This window comes from Rhea pennata, chromosome 2 (assembly GCF_028389875.1).
Source record: "Rhea pennata isolate bPtePen1 chromosome 2, bPtePen1.pri, whole genome shotgun sequence".
Classification (NCBI taxonomy): domain Eukaryota; kingdom Metazoa; phylum Chordata; class Aves; order Rheiformes; family Rheidae; genus Rhea; species Rhea pennata.
Window position 1 is genome coordinate 59,974,725 of NC_084664.1, and position 17,452 is coordinate 59,992,176.

General features: G+C 42.6%; 1 protein-coding gene and 1 long non-coding RNA gene across 2 annotated transcripts in view; both read left to right on the top strand.

Moving 5' to 3' along the window:
* CNTNAP2 (contactin associated protein 2) overlaps nt 1-17,452 on the top strand; it is a 1,099,877-nt gene that overhangs the window by 624,460 nt on the left and 457,965 nt on the right. The gene's annotated exons all lie outside the window — the stretch shown is intronic.
* On the top strand, nt 9,535-13,578 carry LOC134137093 (uncharacterized). Its single transcript, XR_009957623.1, has 2 exons — nt 9,535-9,855; nt 13,129-13,578. It is a non-coding gene; the product is annotated as an uncharacterized LOC134137093 (long non-coding RNA).

Sequence of the window (17,452 nt, forward strand, 5' to 3'; positions counted from 1 at the left end):
AAATATGGGTGCTGGAGATAGAAGATTGAAGTAATATTTAGGGGAAGAGAAGAGGCATGACATACTTAAAATATGACTTTGAATTTTATGAAAACTCAGAATCTTCAATGTTCACTCTCACACTGTAATAGAAATGACATTAATTAACCTACTGAAAGCATTATTAACAAGTGCTTAGCTCTGTGATCAGGAGAATGCTGCATAAATTAAAATGTAGAGTGGATATTGCAGAAATTGATCATTTTTCATGGATTATTTTGTGAGGTTTACTGATCAGTTTGAGCAACATCTGTGTTAACAGGAGCACTATAATTGAGGGAATACACACCACTTGCTGTCCCCTAACTTCATGCTAATGTTAAGACAATAAGTGACGTGAGATGGTAGTTAGAGGGTCAGAATGCTTATTGTTTTATTCCATAGTATATATTTGCATGTTGTTTGTATAAAGAATGATTTCTCTTTTGTGAAGGTAGAAAACCAAAGGGTAAAGATAATTCCTATTGATAATCATAGAATCATTGAATCGGTAAGATTGGAAGGGACCTCTGGAGATCATCTATTCCGACCTCCCTGCTCAGCAGGGTCACCTAGAGCATGTTAGACAGGGTTGCAGCCAGACAGGCCTTGAAGATCTCCAGAGAAGGAGACTCCACAACCTCTCTGGGCAACCTGTCCAGGGCTCCGTCACTCTCACAGTGAAGAAATTCCCCCTCACGGTCAGGCGGAACTGCCTGTGCTTCAATTTCTGCCCATTGCCTCTTGTCCTGTCACACGGGGCAACTGAAAAGAGTTTGTCCCCGTCCCCTTGACACCCTCCCTTCAGGTACTTGTACACATTGATAAGATCCCCCCTCAGTCTTCTCTTCCCCAGGCTGAAGAGGCCCAGCTCTCGCAGCCGTTCCTCATGGGGCAGGTGCTCCAGCCCTCTGATGATCTTCGTAGCCCTCTGCTGGACTCTCTCCAGTAGCTCCATGTCTCTCTTGTCCTGGGGAGCCCAGAACTGGACACAGGACGCGAGATGAGGCCTCCCCAGGGCTGAGGAGAGGGGCAGGATCACCTCCCTCCACCTGCTGGCAACACTCTTCCTAATGCACCCCAGGAGACCATTGGCCTTCTTGGCCACAAGGGCACACTGCTGCCTCATGGTCAACTTGTCATCCACCAGCACTCCCAGGTCCTTCTCTGCAGAGCTGCTCTCCAGCAGGTCAGCCCCCAGCTTGTACTGGTGCCCAGGGTTATTTTGCCCTAGGTGCAGGACCCTGCACCTGCCCTTGTTGAACCTCAGGAGGTTCCTCTCTGCCCAACTCTCCAGCCTGCCCAGGTCTCCCTGAATGGCAGCACAGCCCTCAGGTGTGTCAGCCACTCCTCCCAGCTTGGTATCCTCAGCAAACTTGCTGAGGAGGCACTCTGTCCCCTCATCCAGGTCTTTGATGAAGAAGTTGAACAGGAGGGGACCCAGTACTGATCCCTGGGGGACGCCACTAGCCACAGGCCTCCAACCGGACTCCACGCCACTGATGACGACCCTCCAAGCTCTGCCTTTCAGCCAGTTCTCAATCCACCTAACCGTCCACTCATTTAACCCACACTTCCTGAGCTTATCCATCTGACCCACGCTTCCTGAGTTTATCAAGCAATCTGTATTTCATTTCATCTTGGAAGATGATGGAAAATGGAGACAAAGTAACTTTTGGAGTTTGGAGATTGTTGAGCTCTGCAGAAGTTAGTATGCTTGGTCTGTGCAAACGTGAAGTACAAGCGGACAAAGGACAATTAGTCAAGTCATTTTTGAGTGTATCCAAGGTAATCTGAAGCTGGAAATAGCCAGTTCTTGGTAATTTCTAGTGAAGTCATGACTTATGTTCACATTCCTCCAGAACTTTGTTCTCTGACTCCACGGCCGTGTTGCTGTCTCTGCTGCCTTTTTACAGTAGGTGGAGAAACAAAAACTAGGAAATGTTTGAAGGAGCACTAAAATAGTAGCAATGTTCTAAAACCAACACATCTCACAGGATCACCATTAAGGTTGTCTCTCTATAGAGTTCTTGCTCCTCAATACCTTTTTTCCCTAAAAATAGTTAAAAATATTTAGCAATTTTTAAGAGTAAGAATATGATTAACTTTCAGTTCTCTGAGAGCTTTCTTTTTTGAATAAGTCAATATTCTTCAGACTATATTTTAGACAGTCAGTTATAGTATCATGCACGTGTTCATTTAGCAGTGGAAGAACTCACTTTGCAAGTGATTCAGACATCTTGTTTCCAGTTGATCTGTCTTCTGAATAGTGTGTGATATATGGTGCATTTTGTCATTTCTTCCCCTTGTTTCTCTGGGCAGATCAGACTCTCGAAAGCCATTCATTTCTTTAATAATTAAAGCATATTTTTATGACTGTGCTTTTACCTTATATTATGTTTCTACACATTACCGTGCTACTTTGGTTAGGGTTAGATGGCCCTGAATTCTTCAGGCAGCATTCTTCCTACTCTCCTCCCTCCTACTTTTCTTCCATCTCCCTGATTTTTCACTCCATTCTGCTTGGCTCTTTCCAAGAGCACTCCAAAATCTCTCAATCAAGGCAAAGAGATGAATGGCTTCTGTTGAAAGAAGAGAGCATGAAGCCAGAGCACAGTGCAGTTTAATTTGTCTTCTGTCTGAATGTAAAGCAGGCTCTATCACCCAGGCTGCCAGGCAAGGTTGAGGAATGGTAGCTCTGATAAGTTTATCTTGTGTTCTCATCTCTATGAAAGCTAAATGAAAACATAAAGTTCCCGGGCATTGGTTGAGAACATGCTGATAGCATATTACTACTGGCACTAAAATTCAGATCTGCAGTGAACTGTCAGCATCTTTTTCTCTTAAAAGGGACAGGATGTTTGTACTTATAATCACTAAGATGGAGATTTCAAGGAAGGTGTCATTTGCCAAGAGAAATTAAGTTTCAAATTTAAAATATATTATCTATGCACCTTTTTTTTTTTTTTTTTTTTTTTTTTTTTTTTTTTTTGTCTTTTGTCTTTTTGGATGACGTTCTGAAAGCATATCTTATGGATAAGCATATGCTGTGTGCACACTACCTTGCTCTATTTTTTAATTATATTTTGGTATATGGTTTGGAAAGACTGAGGCAAATGATAATCCAGAATTAAAAGTTTTGCCATTGTTTGTGACAATCAGAGAAGATTTGAGGAGAATTGGGCTGTGAAACAGAAAAAAAGACGAGGGGAGGAAACATAACAGGCCAGTGCAGACATAATCTTACCACCAAACTTTACTACTATCAACCCTCTTCTCATTTTTTTCGGTGTTTCTTATAACATGCCATTCTTTGTTGCACTCTGACTCTGTGTCCCTCACCCTCTACCCTTATGTAGAAATATTTTTCAGGCTGATCTTTCATTCCTCCTGAAAAAAATGTGCTGTAGTATAGCTTCTGAAAGATCCCTAAGAGACTTACCAACAGCTGCCCACTCTAGTACTAGCAGCTTCATGGTATTGGCAAACCTTTATTTAACTGGCTTCACTGTAGTTGCAGACCTCATGGAAAAGGGTATTGGAAAAAGTAGATGTTGTTTAGAAAAATAAAGGAGTTGTTTCTCTCTGTGCCTGTTTTTACTGGAGTTCAGAAACAAACAGATCAACACTGGTGAATAGCAAATGGCCAATACACCATTTAGTGGCTGAATTATATCTACAGTAGGGGCTATATCTCTAGTAAATCCTAGCCAGAGCTCTGGCTAGTTCAGGAATACTTGTAGCATCACATGCCATGGAAGTCTTTTCACATTAAGGCAGATACAGCATGAACAATTAGAAAAAGAAGAACTAGAGATGTTGCGCACAGGAAGAATGTTCTCTGTGCAGAAAGTGGTCTTTTGTTGAGGATAATGTTAACGTATTTAGATTTTCTATTTCCTATCTCAGTTTTCCTTGGTTTAAAATATGACCAGTTTTTCTGTCCTGTTTTCCCCTCTCAGGAGCACACAGTGTTCTGGCCAAAAGGAATGCAAATGTCAACAAAAGGTCGGATACAAAGATGGCACTTCCCAGAGGGCAGGCTAAAAAATACATTAGACTGGCATTTTTGAATCGGCAGGAGTGCTGTAGAAGGAAGAACTAAGCAGTCTGTTCTTTGCTTATGCCTGAGCAGTCCTGAACATGGCTTCTTTTAAATTTCCATTATACTTCCCTTAATGTCTTAGGAGCATTATATTCCCTAGATCACATATTCTATAGTTTGTTAGGCTAACCAACAGATGACTGTTACACAGAATGGGATTATTCCTCCTTTTGTAAACACTCTGTAAATGATTTGCTGAAAATTTCAGGTTAAAGGTCTTATTAGGTTATTGTCAACCTAATAGTTTAACAGTAACACATAACGTTGTCTTTCTGAGTGTATCCCTGTAGGTATCCATTTTCATACTTCTATATATACTGCAGAGGAATTCTGTGACTACGATTCCTAGGTTGACTACAGTACTCTGTAACAAATCTGATTGAATTTGGGTACCTGCAGCTTTTTCTTTGGAGTGTAAGACTAGTGGGTCATAAAATGACATTGTTTGTTTCTGCAGTAATGAAAGATTCTGGAGAAAAAAAGACTTTTAAAATAACAAACAAGATACACGGATCTCTCTCTACTAATGTCATATTGCTGTAATGTTTACCTAGGTACATACCTCTGTAGAGACCTGGCCTTCCCCCAAGCGATTACCATCTCTCTTTTCAGAGAAGATATATCCCATTTCAAGCTGGCAGTGGGTTTGATTGGCTGTGTTCATGAGCTTTTCATGTGCTGTGCAACAGTTATTTTATGGGTTGACTGGAGAGAAGGCAGAACCATCAAAGCTAATAATAAGGCAGTGTTCCTTAACTCTGAAATGTTTTGTGAGAAGAGGCTTTTGCCATTTTAGTCTTCCCTGTCTCTTTTGCACAGACGGCTATCTTTTGCATTAACCCATGTGCTTACACAAGTAATACAATTTTCAATAATCAAACTATAACACTGTACTTAGAAATTATTGCAGAGCTGCTTTAAATCCATCATCCTCCTGTACTACTCCTGAGATAAGTAAATATAGGTCCACTGACTCCCTAGACCTGCTTGCTTGGGCTGATGTTTAATTAGGCATGCAAAGAACAAACATGGTTACATGGCCTGACATTCATGTCTCCAGTAGAAAAGGAACAGGTACATGATGGGAAGTGCATTTGGAATAGAAAGCCATGATTTGTGGTGGAAATAATAATTAAAAAAAAAAAAAAAAGCCTCGGGAAAGTGAATTGGCTATCATTTAATCTTTCTGAAGAAGTTAAATGTAATTAACTCATTTCTTTTTTAGGAGGTTACTAATTAGGTGATTCATTGAGTTGCAAAAGCATTAAACTATTGATTGCCTGATGACTCAGCATAGGGCAAAACTAGTCTGTGGCCTTGAGTAAACCAAATCGTAGGGGGTTCTTCTGGCCCTGAAAAAAATAGATGATTAAAAAAAGATGTGATAATAGTGATGATGAGAAACTTTAATCTCACAGTATTAAATATGACTAGAAATATGGATGAGAGCTGAACTTTTTAACAAAATAAGAGAGAAAAACTCTGGAGTACCTTCCAACAAATTAAAAATAAGAAAAGGAGAAAGCCAAGGTCCTGCAGCTACTAAATTAAAGTGCTCATCTTCTGGTACACTTTCAAGCTTGTATTTTTCTCTCTGTACTTATTTTTTCTGTGAGCTTAATTCTTTTCCCTTTCCTGTGTGTTCTGCTGAGAACATCAGCTCCCTGGCTTTTCCATTTTGCAGTTAATTCTTTTTAAAAAATGGATCGTATCAACTTCTAAACGGGAAAAGACTAGACCTTCAGAGTTCACAAAACTGTTGCCAATGTTTTCTGTTATTCAAAATGTGGGAGTGCAGGTCTCTGAAATACTAAATTAATCATTGCTCTTTACTGTGTAGGTTCTGCACATTTCTAGGATAAGGTTATGCCAGTGGTGTAGCCTCAAATGGTAGAACCTTTTCATAATAATGACTCCAAAGTATTGTCCTTTCTTCTGTCTCTTCCACTTTTCTGAAACTGGAGCTATAAAAAAAGATGTGAAACATTAAATTATCTAAATTACTTCCAGTATGACAGATGGTGGCTCAAAAAACTTAAAACATGTTTGATGGAGTTATTAAACTATGTTTAACTAGCTGGGTTTCAAGTACAACACTTAAATGTTATTTCATTTCAAGGCTTGCAAATCTCTTATTAAAACAAATAATTTCTGCTGGGGGAAGGCTGGGCAGTATATGGGTTTCTCAGGGTTTGAGTAGGGAAATGAGAAGAAACTCAACAATCTTTATGAGTTTCACTTTGAGCCAATAGCTTTTTTCAGAGAAATCCCATATGTGGACATACGCAAACTGAAGTTAAAAAAAAAAAAAAATCATACAATCCAGTGTTAATTAAACCTGTTGAATTTTGTATATAAGCATCTTGTCTCTTAAAAACCTGGACAAACTTAAAACGTAGGGCAAGTTAGAGAGGATGTTAACTTATTTGAACATTTATGATGATATATTTAATGTTAGAGTTAGAGCAATATAATTTTTAGGAACTGAGATGAAGGAGAAACTGGGAACTGCACTCCATTTTTTAAAACTTTGAAGAGGAAAAATCTATTTGTTAATGCATTTACTAGTTTTTCATGACACCAGATGCAGTGCTGCCTGAAGTTTGGTGGATTGTACTGCCTTACTTTCATTTCAGTCTATCACCTTTATCGCCATGTGTATCATCTTAGTGAACGGTACGAGGTGTTAAATGATCTTGCTCGTACCTGGGAGTGACAGTATATACATCTAGGGATAAAAAAGCTCAAAACATGTAGCATAGCATACACAGGCTGCAGAAAGTTGTGATGCAAAATTACCCCATTTAGCTCTGAATAAGGCAGCAAAAGAAAAATCCACAGCTGGCACTGCTGATCCCAGGTGGGTTGCTAAATAACGAAGAAAACAAATTGACTGCTCTCTTCTTTTTGGATTTGTTTCTCTCCATCCTCCCCAGCCTTTGAGCACAAAGTTGTAATTGTCACATTGCAAAATGCAGGAAAAGAATGCTAACCCAGTTTCTTACTTATTCTGGATGTCTAATGAGATTTGATGAGTTCCTGCAGTGCTTAGATGTGGGCAGCTAGCTGGGTGTGATCCAGTGTACATCAGAATGTTCTCTACTATGCAAGCACTAGAAAGCTGATACGTTGAAGGCTGGATGGCCTTGAATAGATATTTTTCAATATGCTCTAAAATAGTCATCAAGCCACTTTGTATCTCTTCCTCTGAGTTTCCCAGCAACGTTGGTTAAAATTAATGTATTTTAAAAGCTGTTGTGGGATGAAGTGATTTTTAGTGGAAGGTGCTAGTGTTATCCTGAATTCCCTGAATGTTCCTTAAAGTACTTGCTTTCTGTTGTGAATTTGCTGTTAGCTTTATATATAAAATACTTCTTTTATTTTCTGAATGAGAAGTTACTATTTCTCATTATATAACTCCATTGTTTCTTAGGTATGAATTGTTTTCCATATCTGTATGTATGTAGGAACGTAAATGTGTATTTCATAAAACTCTAACAAAATGTTCAACAGTTACATCAGATTCAATTCTTGCAATTTGATCGGTGAGCCATGTCCCAAGGGATTTTAAAACTTTGGAAATGGGACTTGAGAGCCTTTTAAAAATTTTACACAAGGTATTTTTCTTTTTATTATGTGAAATCTGGGGAAGCAGAATTTGTTTCCTCAAGACAGATCTTTATACATCATCTTAGTGCCAATTCCATCTTTTCATACTACTTTTCTTTGTGATACTAAGTCACACTTTACTCTGTCATAAAATACCAATTAAATGATCTTTTTTTTTCTCTAAGTGATCATTTCACTTGAATCATTGCTGGCAGGTACACAGTACATGCCAAACTGAAGTCAGAGGAGGCTATATTACATGAATAGAAGCAACTTTAAAGATGAGAATAACATGGTTGTCCTCTAGTTCAACATGGCATTTATCCGATGAGTATTGAAGTCCATCATGTTAAATTGAACTTCATCTAAAATATGTATTATGCAGAATAAACTGATAAAATAGTTTACTGATTCTATGCTTCTTTTTAAAATATACTTTCTTACTTCTTTCTCCTCCCTCCTTTTTTTTAAATCTAAGTTTGCACCACACTAGAATGCTGTCTAATGCCATCTCTTGAATAGTGAACTTTTATCTTACCGCAGAAAATGAACACCTGATTCCTTTGTGTGTGTGTACATATTTAGCAATAAAAATATTAAAGTCAAATGATCTTCCTCAAGACAGAGGAACATAGACTCCAAATTACTTCTCAGAATGACTGAATAAGAAAGGAACTGAGGAAACTGCCTGTCTGTGGTGTTTGGATGGACACAGTGCCTGGCGCAATGCACATCATGACTGGGCCTCACAGATGCTAGCAGCGTTTATTGCCATGTAAGCAATAAGCACTAATACACCTGCCTTGCACAGGAGACAGGTGGGAGACAAACTGCAGGGGTGTGTGGTCAGTGGCCGGTGTGGAAGGAGATCACTCCTGTCAGCAGAATTCTTTGCTGACAGTTTAACATGTACACTAAAAATAATTGGAAAATTGAGTGAGTTGTGAGATCACAAAGTTTGCTGCCAGCACTGTCACATGTGGAATAGTGAAGTCATTCAGGAACTGATAGTGAAGAATTACAGAAGGGTCTTAAGAGATTGACTAAATAATAAACTCGAATAAAATTTGATGTGGGGGAAAGTTAAATTAGGCACATCAGAAAAAGCAATCTGAACTTTACATATAAAATGATGGGCTCTGAGCTGACTTGCCATTTAGGAATGAGATCTTGAGGTTACAGTAGAAAATGTCAAATCAGTACTCTGCAGTGGTTAGAAAAGTAGTTGACTGTTATGATTAATTAGGAAAAGCACAGAGAACAAATCAGAGAACAAGATTATGGCACTGTAAAAAGCTGTAGTGTACCTCTATTTTGAAAACTCCAAGCAGTTATACTGCTCAGAAAAGGGTGACAAAGGTGATTAGAGTCATGGGATACCTTCTGTACGAGGAGCAATAAAAGTGACTAGGGCTCTAAAATGAGGCTGATATGATAGAGCTATTTAAAAACAGAAGTGTCATTACAGGATGAGGAGGAATTTTTTGTTCGTGGTTTCTTCCGGTAAAAGAAGTAGAAGACTTCAAATGAAATTAGTGATTTGTTGCTTCAAAACAGAAAAGAGAGTGGTTACTGACGCAATGTGTAGCCAAACTATAGAACTCCACATGAGGAGATGCTGTGGATGATAAAATTTGACAGATTCAAAAAGCAATTGTATTTTTTCCCTTTATTCCCACTGAGGGTTATTAAAAACAAAGACAGCACCACTGATGCAGGAATTCTCTGATCAGCAACTTTCTGAAAGTCAGAAGAGTGTTCTGCAGCAGTATCATTGCACACCTGAGCACTGCCAAAGAGAGGTTATTGTGGTAGGCGACACGGGGCGCTGCGGAAGATCACGGGATGTGACGTCCTGACGAGGCAGGGCTAAGACAGGAAAAGACAGTGCGAGCGCGTATATAAAGAATTGTAACGACGCAATAAACGCCATTTGCCGCATCCTCCCTAGGGAGTCAGTGTGGTGTGGCCCAGGGGCGGGCGGGGTTGCGGGCTCCTGACCTCACCCTAACTCTGGGTATTGTTGCGACGGCAACAAAGTGGTGACCCCGACGTGATTGGGTGAGGGTAGTCGCCGGGGCGACGGGGGTGGCGCCAGACAGACGATGGAAGCGGTGATTAAGGTAATTCAAATGTGCGCGAAGGAATGGGGAACTTCTGTGAAGTCGAGCGCAATTTCGGCGTGTGTTGAACGCCTAATCCAGGAGGGTGCTGTACAGCGTCCTGCTGACATTCTTATCTCATCAAATTGGCCTCGGTGCTCCGAGGTGTTAGCGGAGCGGACTATGTCCGGCCACTCGGGAAAAGATCTTAAGGCTTGGGGTGTTGTGCTTACCCTGCTTCGCCGAGCGCGGGAGGAGCAGGAGGCTTGGCAGGCAGCACGGGGCTTGCTGTATGACTCGCAGCCGCAGGGCACCCAAACGGGGGACCCCTCGAACTCGCCGGGGGTATCCAAATCGGTGACGCAAGCGGCTGACAACGCCGATGAGGACCATTTGTCCCCATTGGAGCCGCAAGTTCTGCCGGTGCAGCCGGTGTCGGCTGCAGCGCCGCAAACGCGTAATCCTACACCTCCTGGTTATCCTTGGGAGGAGTTGCGAGCCGCCCATTACACTCCGGGCGGCGGAGGATTGCCTCCTGTCCGGGAAGAGCCTGAGAGTGAGGCAGATGCCTCGCTTCCATCGGCTCCCGTCGACAGGCGTCCGGTGGTGCCTGCCGACGACTGGTTGCCGGGATGCTTGATTAAATCTAATTGGGGAGCCGAGGGAGCACCGGGGGGAGAGAGGAGCAGGACAGAAGCTGATGCAGACATACAGAAGTTAACGGAGCAGTTGCAGCGTATGCGCGGTCCATCAGCGGCTGCGCACTCGCCAGAGCGACAGGATGTGGGCACAACGAGGGCGGGGGGTGAAGGAGAATGGAAAGAACAACAGGACGTGGGGAGAGGTGGTAGTCAAGACAACCCAGGCAGTCAAGGCCACTCAGAACTTAGCTCAGACATGCGCAAGGTGCTTGAGGTGCTGCAATGATTGGAGGAAGAAGTTGGGAGGCAGAAACGTATAGTGCAGCAAGGGGGTGGGAAGCGAAGCAGTGAGACAATCCAGCTGCCCAATTGGGACCTTGTTGCTAAAAATGTGTTGCTATCTGGTTTGGCCGTCCGCCCGGGAGCAGCAGTACAGATGTTCCCTGTGACTATAACCACAGCGGGGATGGAGTGGCGGCCTTGGGATGCTAAAGTGATTACACAATTGATTAAAACAAAGGCAGAACACGGCCTGAATCACCCGCTCACGCAGGCAATGCTTGATAACCTGTTGGGTGCAGGCCCGGCCACCCCGGCGGACTGTCGCCAATTAGCGCAGATGATTTTAACACCGACTGAGAATGTCCTGTGGAAAGAGCAGTGGGCGAGTAGGCTACATCAAACGTTGATACAGGCGACACAAGATCCGCAGAGCCCCCTCAGGCACTCCACTTTGGGGCGCCTGAAAGGGTCTGATGCAGGGCTAACTGCCCAACAGCAAGCGGCCGGTCTACGGACTGCAGAATTGAACGCCACAGCGCGGGCAGCCCGTGAAGCATTCAATGATCTACAGCGTTATGTGAAACCCCCCGAACCATGGACACAGGTGAAGCAAGGATTAACGGAAAATTTTGCCGATTTTTGCAACCGTTTGCAGGCCTCCCTAGAATCGGCAGCAACCTTGCCGGGGGAGGCCAAGAACGCAATTATGCTGGAGTGTATTCATCAGCAGGGCAATGAACAGACTAAGAGCGCACTGCTCACGGCGCCAAAAGGAGCGTCGATAGGGGCAACCATAAAGCATGTCTTGGAGCATGCCCAGAATGTGCTGTCTGGAGTAACTTTTCCTCGCAAATGCATAGTGCATTTGTGCCCCACTCTAGTGTGCTAGCGGCCATGATAACGAAGATGCGGACGGCCGCTCTGCGTATGTTTGGTACCGAACCCTCCACTCTCTGGCTCCCATATAAAACCCAGTGTTGGGAGGAGCAATTATGCAACCAGGAAAAAAAATAGTGCTAGCTTTAGAAGGATACCCTGGGAAGATACGATGTGGGCCAACGCTCCAAGGTTGGACTCACTTGCGCATTATTCACCCATCCGCGTCAGTCAGAGTACTGACGCGACCTCAACCAGGCCTGACAGTCTTTACAGATGCCTCATCACAAACGGGCCGAGCGGTAGTAGTATGGCAAGACAAGGGTGAATGGCAGTCTGTTTCTGCCAAGATACCGCTCAATCAGTACAATTTTTGGAGGCAAAAGCCGTGTGCCTGGCTCTCGACTTACCGTATGAGGGCCATGTAAACATTGTCACAGATTCTATGTTTGTCTTTAAGCTCCTGGCCTCCATGGCCACGCCCGGCTGGGCGGGCACGGATATTGCCTGTATGCTTGAGAGCCATCTACAGGATCGCGGAAGTACTGTGTCCATATTACATGTAAAGAGCCATACCAATGTCCCTGGATACTACCAAAGGGGTAACGCAGTGGCAGACCAAGCCGCGACGCGGGTGTACACCCTTCAGGACGCACGCGCACTCCATGACCACTTTCACATAGGTGCACGTGGACTAGCCAAATCGTGCAACATTTCCATCTCAGACGCAAGAGCAGTGGTAGCCACCTGCCCATACTGTCAACATAGCCCTTTGTGGGGGGCGGGAGTTAACCCTCGAGGTCTACAGCCTAACCAGATCTGGCAAACTGACTTTACCTGGCATGCGCCCTTCCAACCGCAAGCGTGGCTTGCCGTCACCATTGATACGGCCAGCACGTACCTTGTGGCTACCTGTCACCGTAAAGCAACCGCCAAAGCCGCACAATCTCATTGGGAAACAACAATCGCTGTCTTGGGACTTCCTGAGGTCATCAAAACAGACAATGGAGCCGCATTTGTTGCTCATAGTTCCCGGGAGTGGGCCAACAAATGGGGCATCCAATTAAAACAGGGAATTCCATATAACAGCCAAGGTCAGGCCATAGTCGAACGTACCCATCAAGTTCTGAAGCAACGCTTACGGGCGCTTGGGGAGGGGGGACGGATTGGGCATAGGTGGGAAGCGTGTCCCCTTACCCCTCCAGGCCAACCTTTTAGCTCGCGCACTATTTGGCCTGAATCATTTTGTGCGCGGGGAAAATCGAAATGCTCCGGTCGACAAACATTGGGCCAAAGCAGCGGTGGAAGACGGCCCTCCAGTCAGGGTTCGAGATCCTGAGTCAGGGGTCTGGGAGGATGGTTGGACCTTTATAACAGGAGGAAGAGGATACGCGGCGATCCGCAAGGGAGAGGCAATACGCTGGGTACCAGCGCGGTGGATACGTCCTGATGTCCATCAATAATACTCACCTTAGTTCTCAAGTGTCTTTTGCAGGTTCCGTAAGGAGGAAATACGTTCTTGTGACCGGCTGATATCATGAGAGCAGCGTCGCGGGAAAGAGAATGATGCCGAGTTCACAAGGATTGGGAGTTGCTATGCACGCTTAGCTTTGCTTTAGGGCTTTCACACTGGCTTGAGAATTACAAGGCTGCAGCCCGCTTACAGCACTGGCATCCCTGGCTTTGCCGCATGTGTACGCAGCTTGCGGCGTACAATTAATGAGTTACGGCGTCCTCACTCTGGGTATCAACGTCTCCTGATGATTCAAGAAACAACGACTGTATTGTAGCATGGAGAGGGGGACTTGTGGTAGGCGACACGGGGCGCTGCGGAAGATCACGGGATGTGACGTCCTGACGAGGCAGGGCTAAGACAGGAAAAGACAGTGCGAGCGCGTATATAAAGAATTGTAACGACGCAATAAACGCCATTTGCCGCATCCTCCCTAGGGAGTCAGTGTGGTGTGGCCCAGGGGCGGGCGGGGTTGCGGGCTCCTGACCTCACCCTAACTCTGGGTATTGTTGCGACGGCAACAGGTTATTTGGCTGGATAAATCAGTATGGCATTTCATACCTATGTAAAAATCGGTGTGGACAAAAGCAAATTCTTTCTGTGCTCTGAGCTAACTGGAAATGATGTGAGGATAGGCTGTATGCTGTTGAGAAGGAGCTAGTACGTCCTTCTCATAGTCAATCTATCAGTCTAAACTGTGCAAGGTGTCTAAACTGTGCAAGGTGTTAAATATATTCAGTCGGTTTTCAGTCAGTCTGGAACATTAGCTGAGCAAAAATGCATCTTCTTGTAGTGTTTTGAAAGGAAGCTCATGCTTGCTACCAATATATTAAGTTAATGTTAAGATTTTAAATGTGTTTTCAGTACTCTTTTGTTAAATTCCAGGGAGAAGTTATTGCTTCCTCCAAAGGGACAGTTGCAATATATATGAGCTCTGTCATGGCTCATTTCTGGTACATGGCAAATGGTATTTTCATAAGTATTTTATAACTGAGAAGAAAACTGATAAAAGAAAGATGAACCTACCTTTATGGTTTTGGGGTTTTGTGTTTACCTAATATTACCACTATTGTTAAAGATACCAAATATTTCATAACCTAGATTGCATGTGGTAGGTTTTACTTGAAACATGAATGAAATTGCAACGGCCTGATCATGCCATCTGGTGCATGACACAGATCTGAGTGTGAGAAAGTTCCTAATAAATAGGAAACAAGGACAAATGGCTCAAAGTACTAAAAATACCTACTTAAAAAAATACACAGCATGTCAAGCACAATTAATTTTGTATCCTCATGGAAAAGCAGAAGGAGAAAGAGTGCACTATGCTAGAAGAAAAGATACTACAAAAGGCATGCTATATAGAGATAAGGACTGCACTCCTGGTGCTCCTCTAGAGCTTTTTTCCAGTCAAAACCACATAAAGAGTAATATGTAAACACCAGGCTTCACAGTTTTTCTTTTCTGCTTCATCATTGAGTGATCCTGTCAAACCTCAATTCTGTTGCCCCCATCGGCTTGCATGCGCCAGTATGGTGTTGCGCCTTGGCAATGCATTGCTTTGGAGTCTGACAGCTGCTCAGGCATTTCTATTTGTCTGTGAAAATTATGGCCTCCATGGATAAGTAACAATATTTAATTGTGTATTGACAGTCCAGCAGTTCTGCAGTTTCTGATATTTTTCTAGGATCTTGTTGTCTCTCTGCCTGCATACTTCTGAGTGAGTGGTTTTCAGTCATCATCAGGGGATTGTTTGGGATTACAAATAACAATTTGAGAGTTAACCACCCTTTGAGTATTTATCCAGTCACTTTTTGTGCCCGCACAGAGTACCCAGAGTACTACAGCATAACTGTTTTCTTTGTTCCTGCCATTTCTTATCTTCAACTCACAGTGATAATCTTAACACCTCAATGTCAGCTTCACGTCCCAAATTTTAGGACAAAAGTATTACTGAGGAAACATAATAGACAATAAGATGCTATCTAGCAAGGCATTATCCATCAGTTGCACAAAAATTGGATTCATACACAAGTTCGTCAGACTTTTGTCCTACATGAGGTTGCTGCCGTGACTTCGGTTTTAGCACTGTAGCGTATGAGCTGCCCTGGAAGTAGTCTGGTTGATGTACTAGCAGTAATTGAGCCTTGTCAAAAAAAAACTCAATGATGTGGTCCAGGCATTTGCTTATTTTGATAAGATAAAAAGGCAAAGAAGGAGTTTGCTAGCAAAAGCACCTTAAGTTTCATGTTTTGGTGGTTTGATTGCTACCATTACAAGAGTTAGCTTGTTTAAAGCAATAATTACAGTGTAGATTAGCTTTGCTTATCTGAATATGCTTAGGTGACTCCAGATGAGAACCCTTTCTTTTAACCTCGTCAATGTTGCTCTGATAGGATTTCTTGAGTCAGAACAAACAAGCACTTTCCAATTTGCTTGGAGGACTTCTGGAGAAAAAAAGTCTATCAGGCTTATTTACATGACTTACCTGACTTGGACTCAAATAAACTTAACACTAATAAAATAGGTGCAACATATTTTTTTGGTACATGTATAGCATACAGCAGATGTCAATATCATTCTTTGAAATGTCTATGGTTTTAAAGTCTTGCATCTGTCACACTACCACAGATGGCTATTTGGATGGATATCAGTATACAAAACAGTCTTCTGTGAAGAAAATTGCCTTAGCACTGCTGTGCTCTAGCTGATGTCCCCTCTGCTGAGCTGTTGTAAATAAGTAAATGTCACGGATATTCTCCTGTCAGCTTCCCAGTCGTGCTGCTGTGAAAAAGGCAGTGCACACACTGGACGAAAATACTTTGGTGTGTACACAGCACTGCTCTGAATTAAACGCTTTTTCTCAGTGAATCTTTTTAAGGTAAAATAAAATCCTTGGATCTCCGGCTTTAAAATAAGCCCAAGTGGATACAATGAACATGGGCACATTTAGGTACTTCTGTACAGAAGAGAGTTTGGTAGTGAGAATGAACAAATTACTATAGTGTATTGTTTAGGTGGTAATCAGTTTTATCACATTGCCAAATTATGTATGACTTGCAGTTTCTTTTGGAGAAATCAGAAACTTTGTTCCTTCATATTTTAAATGTCAAGAGTGAAAAAAATCATCTATTCATGTGAGGTAATTTTTTGATGGAAATTGAATATCTATTGGATGTGCAAGTATTTGTAGTTACCTCCAAAATAATTGGGTCATAGTTAATGCAGTTTCTTAGATCACCCTATGCAGACTTACTATCCACAGGTATGCAAAATAATGACCTGAGCAAATTATCCCCATTAATGCCTGTTGGAGATGTGATATGCATTACCAAAGTCTGGAAAATAGATTTCTCTCTCAGAATAGCACTTTTGATAGTGGAAGTTAAGACTTTTTTATACCCTCCAGATAGAAAGCCAGCAATACACTAGGATGCTCTTCATGTGATTCATTTATACCAAAGAAAATATGGCTGAATGTTATGTAGTAAAACATCCAGATATTGTCACACAAATAGCTAAGAGTAAATAGCTCAATAAATAGTTTAGGCATAAAAGGAAGTCCTCAATTAATGGTAATGAGAGTGAGTCAATTAACAGCTGATTATGTGAATCCCCAGATATCTGTGTCTTGCAGTTCCCTGCAAATAGCTGGTTACTGTATTTTGGTCTTGTTGTTCTGCTGATCGTTAAGACTCGCATATATGCTCACCTGTCCCTTCCAGACTGCTTATTGACATATAAAGCCCCTGAACACCAAGAATCAGCACATGGCTCTTTTCTGGAATCGCCTGTTTAAATTGCTTTTGCTAGCAGAGTTTGGTCAGCTGTGCACTGCGACCCGAGCATGTGCTACCACATGTCTCTGGACAAAAGGCAGTCTGTATGTAGGGTTTGGGTTTGTTGGTAAGGGTTTATAAGTGACTTAGATTTAAAAGGCTACTTGGGAGTGGATGGCTGAATGGAGCCTGGCTGTTCCTGATGTGAAAGTGTTGATGTTTCAGGATGAATACCTATTTTAGAAATCTATGCAATCTTTAACAAAATCAGAGCCAAGAAGTCTACATTATTTTCTGCTTTTCTCAGCAAAGTCTTGGCCCTCCTATTTGCTTCCTTTCCCTTCTTTTTCCTTTTATCTTGGAAGCTGTCTGTTCTGTTACCAGAGTGGTCTTTATTTTGGCTTTTTACATAAATTTTGGAATTTTAGATGAAGAAGAAGATTCAATATCTGACTGCCAGATGAGAAGCACTTCATATAAAACTCAAGGTATTTAGAGAAAGTTAACAGCCCTGCATTTCCTGGTTA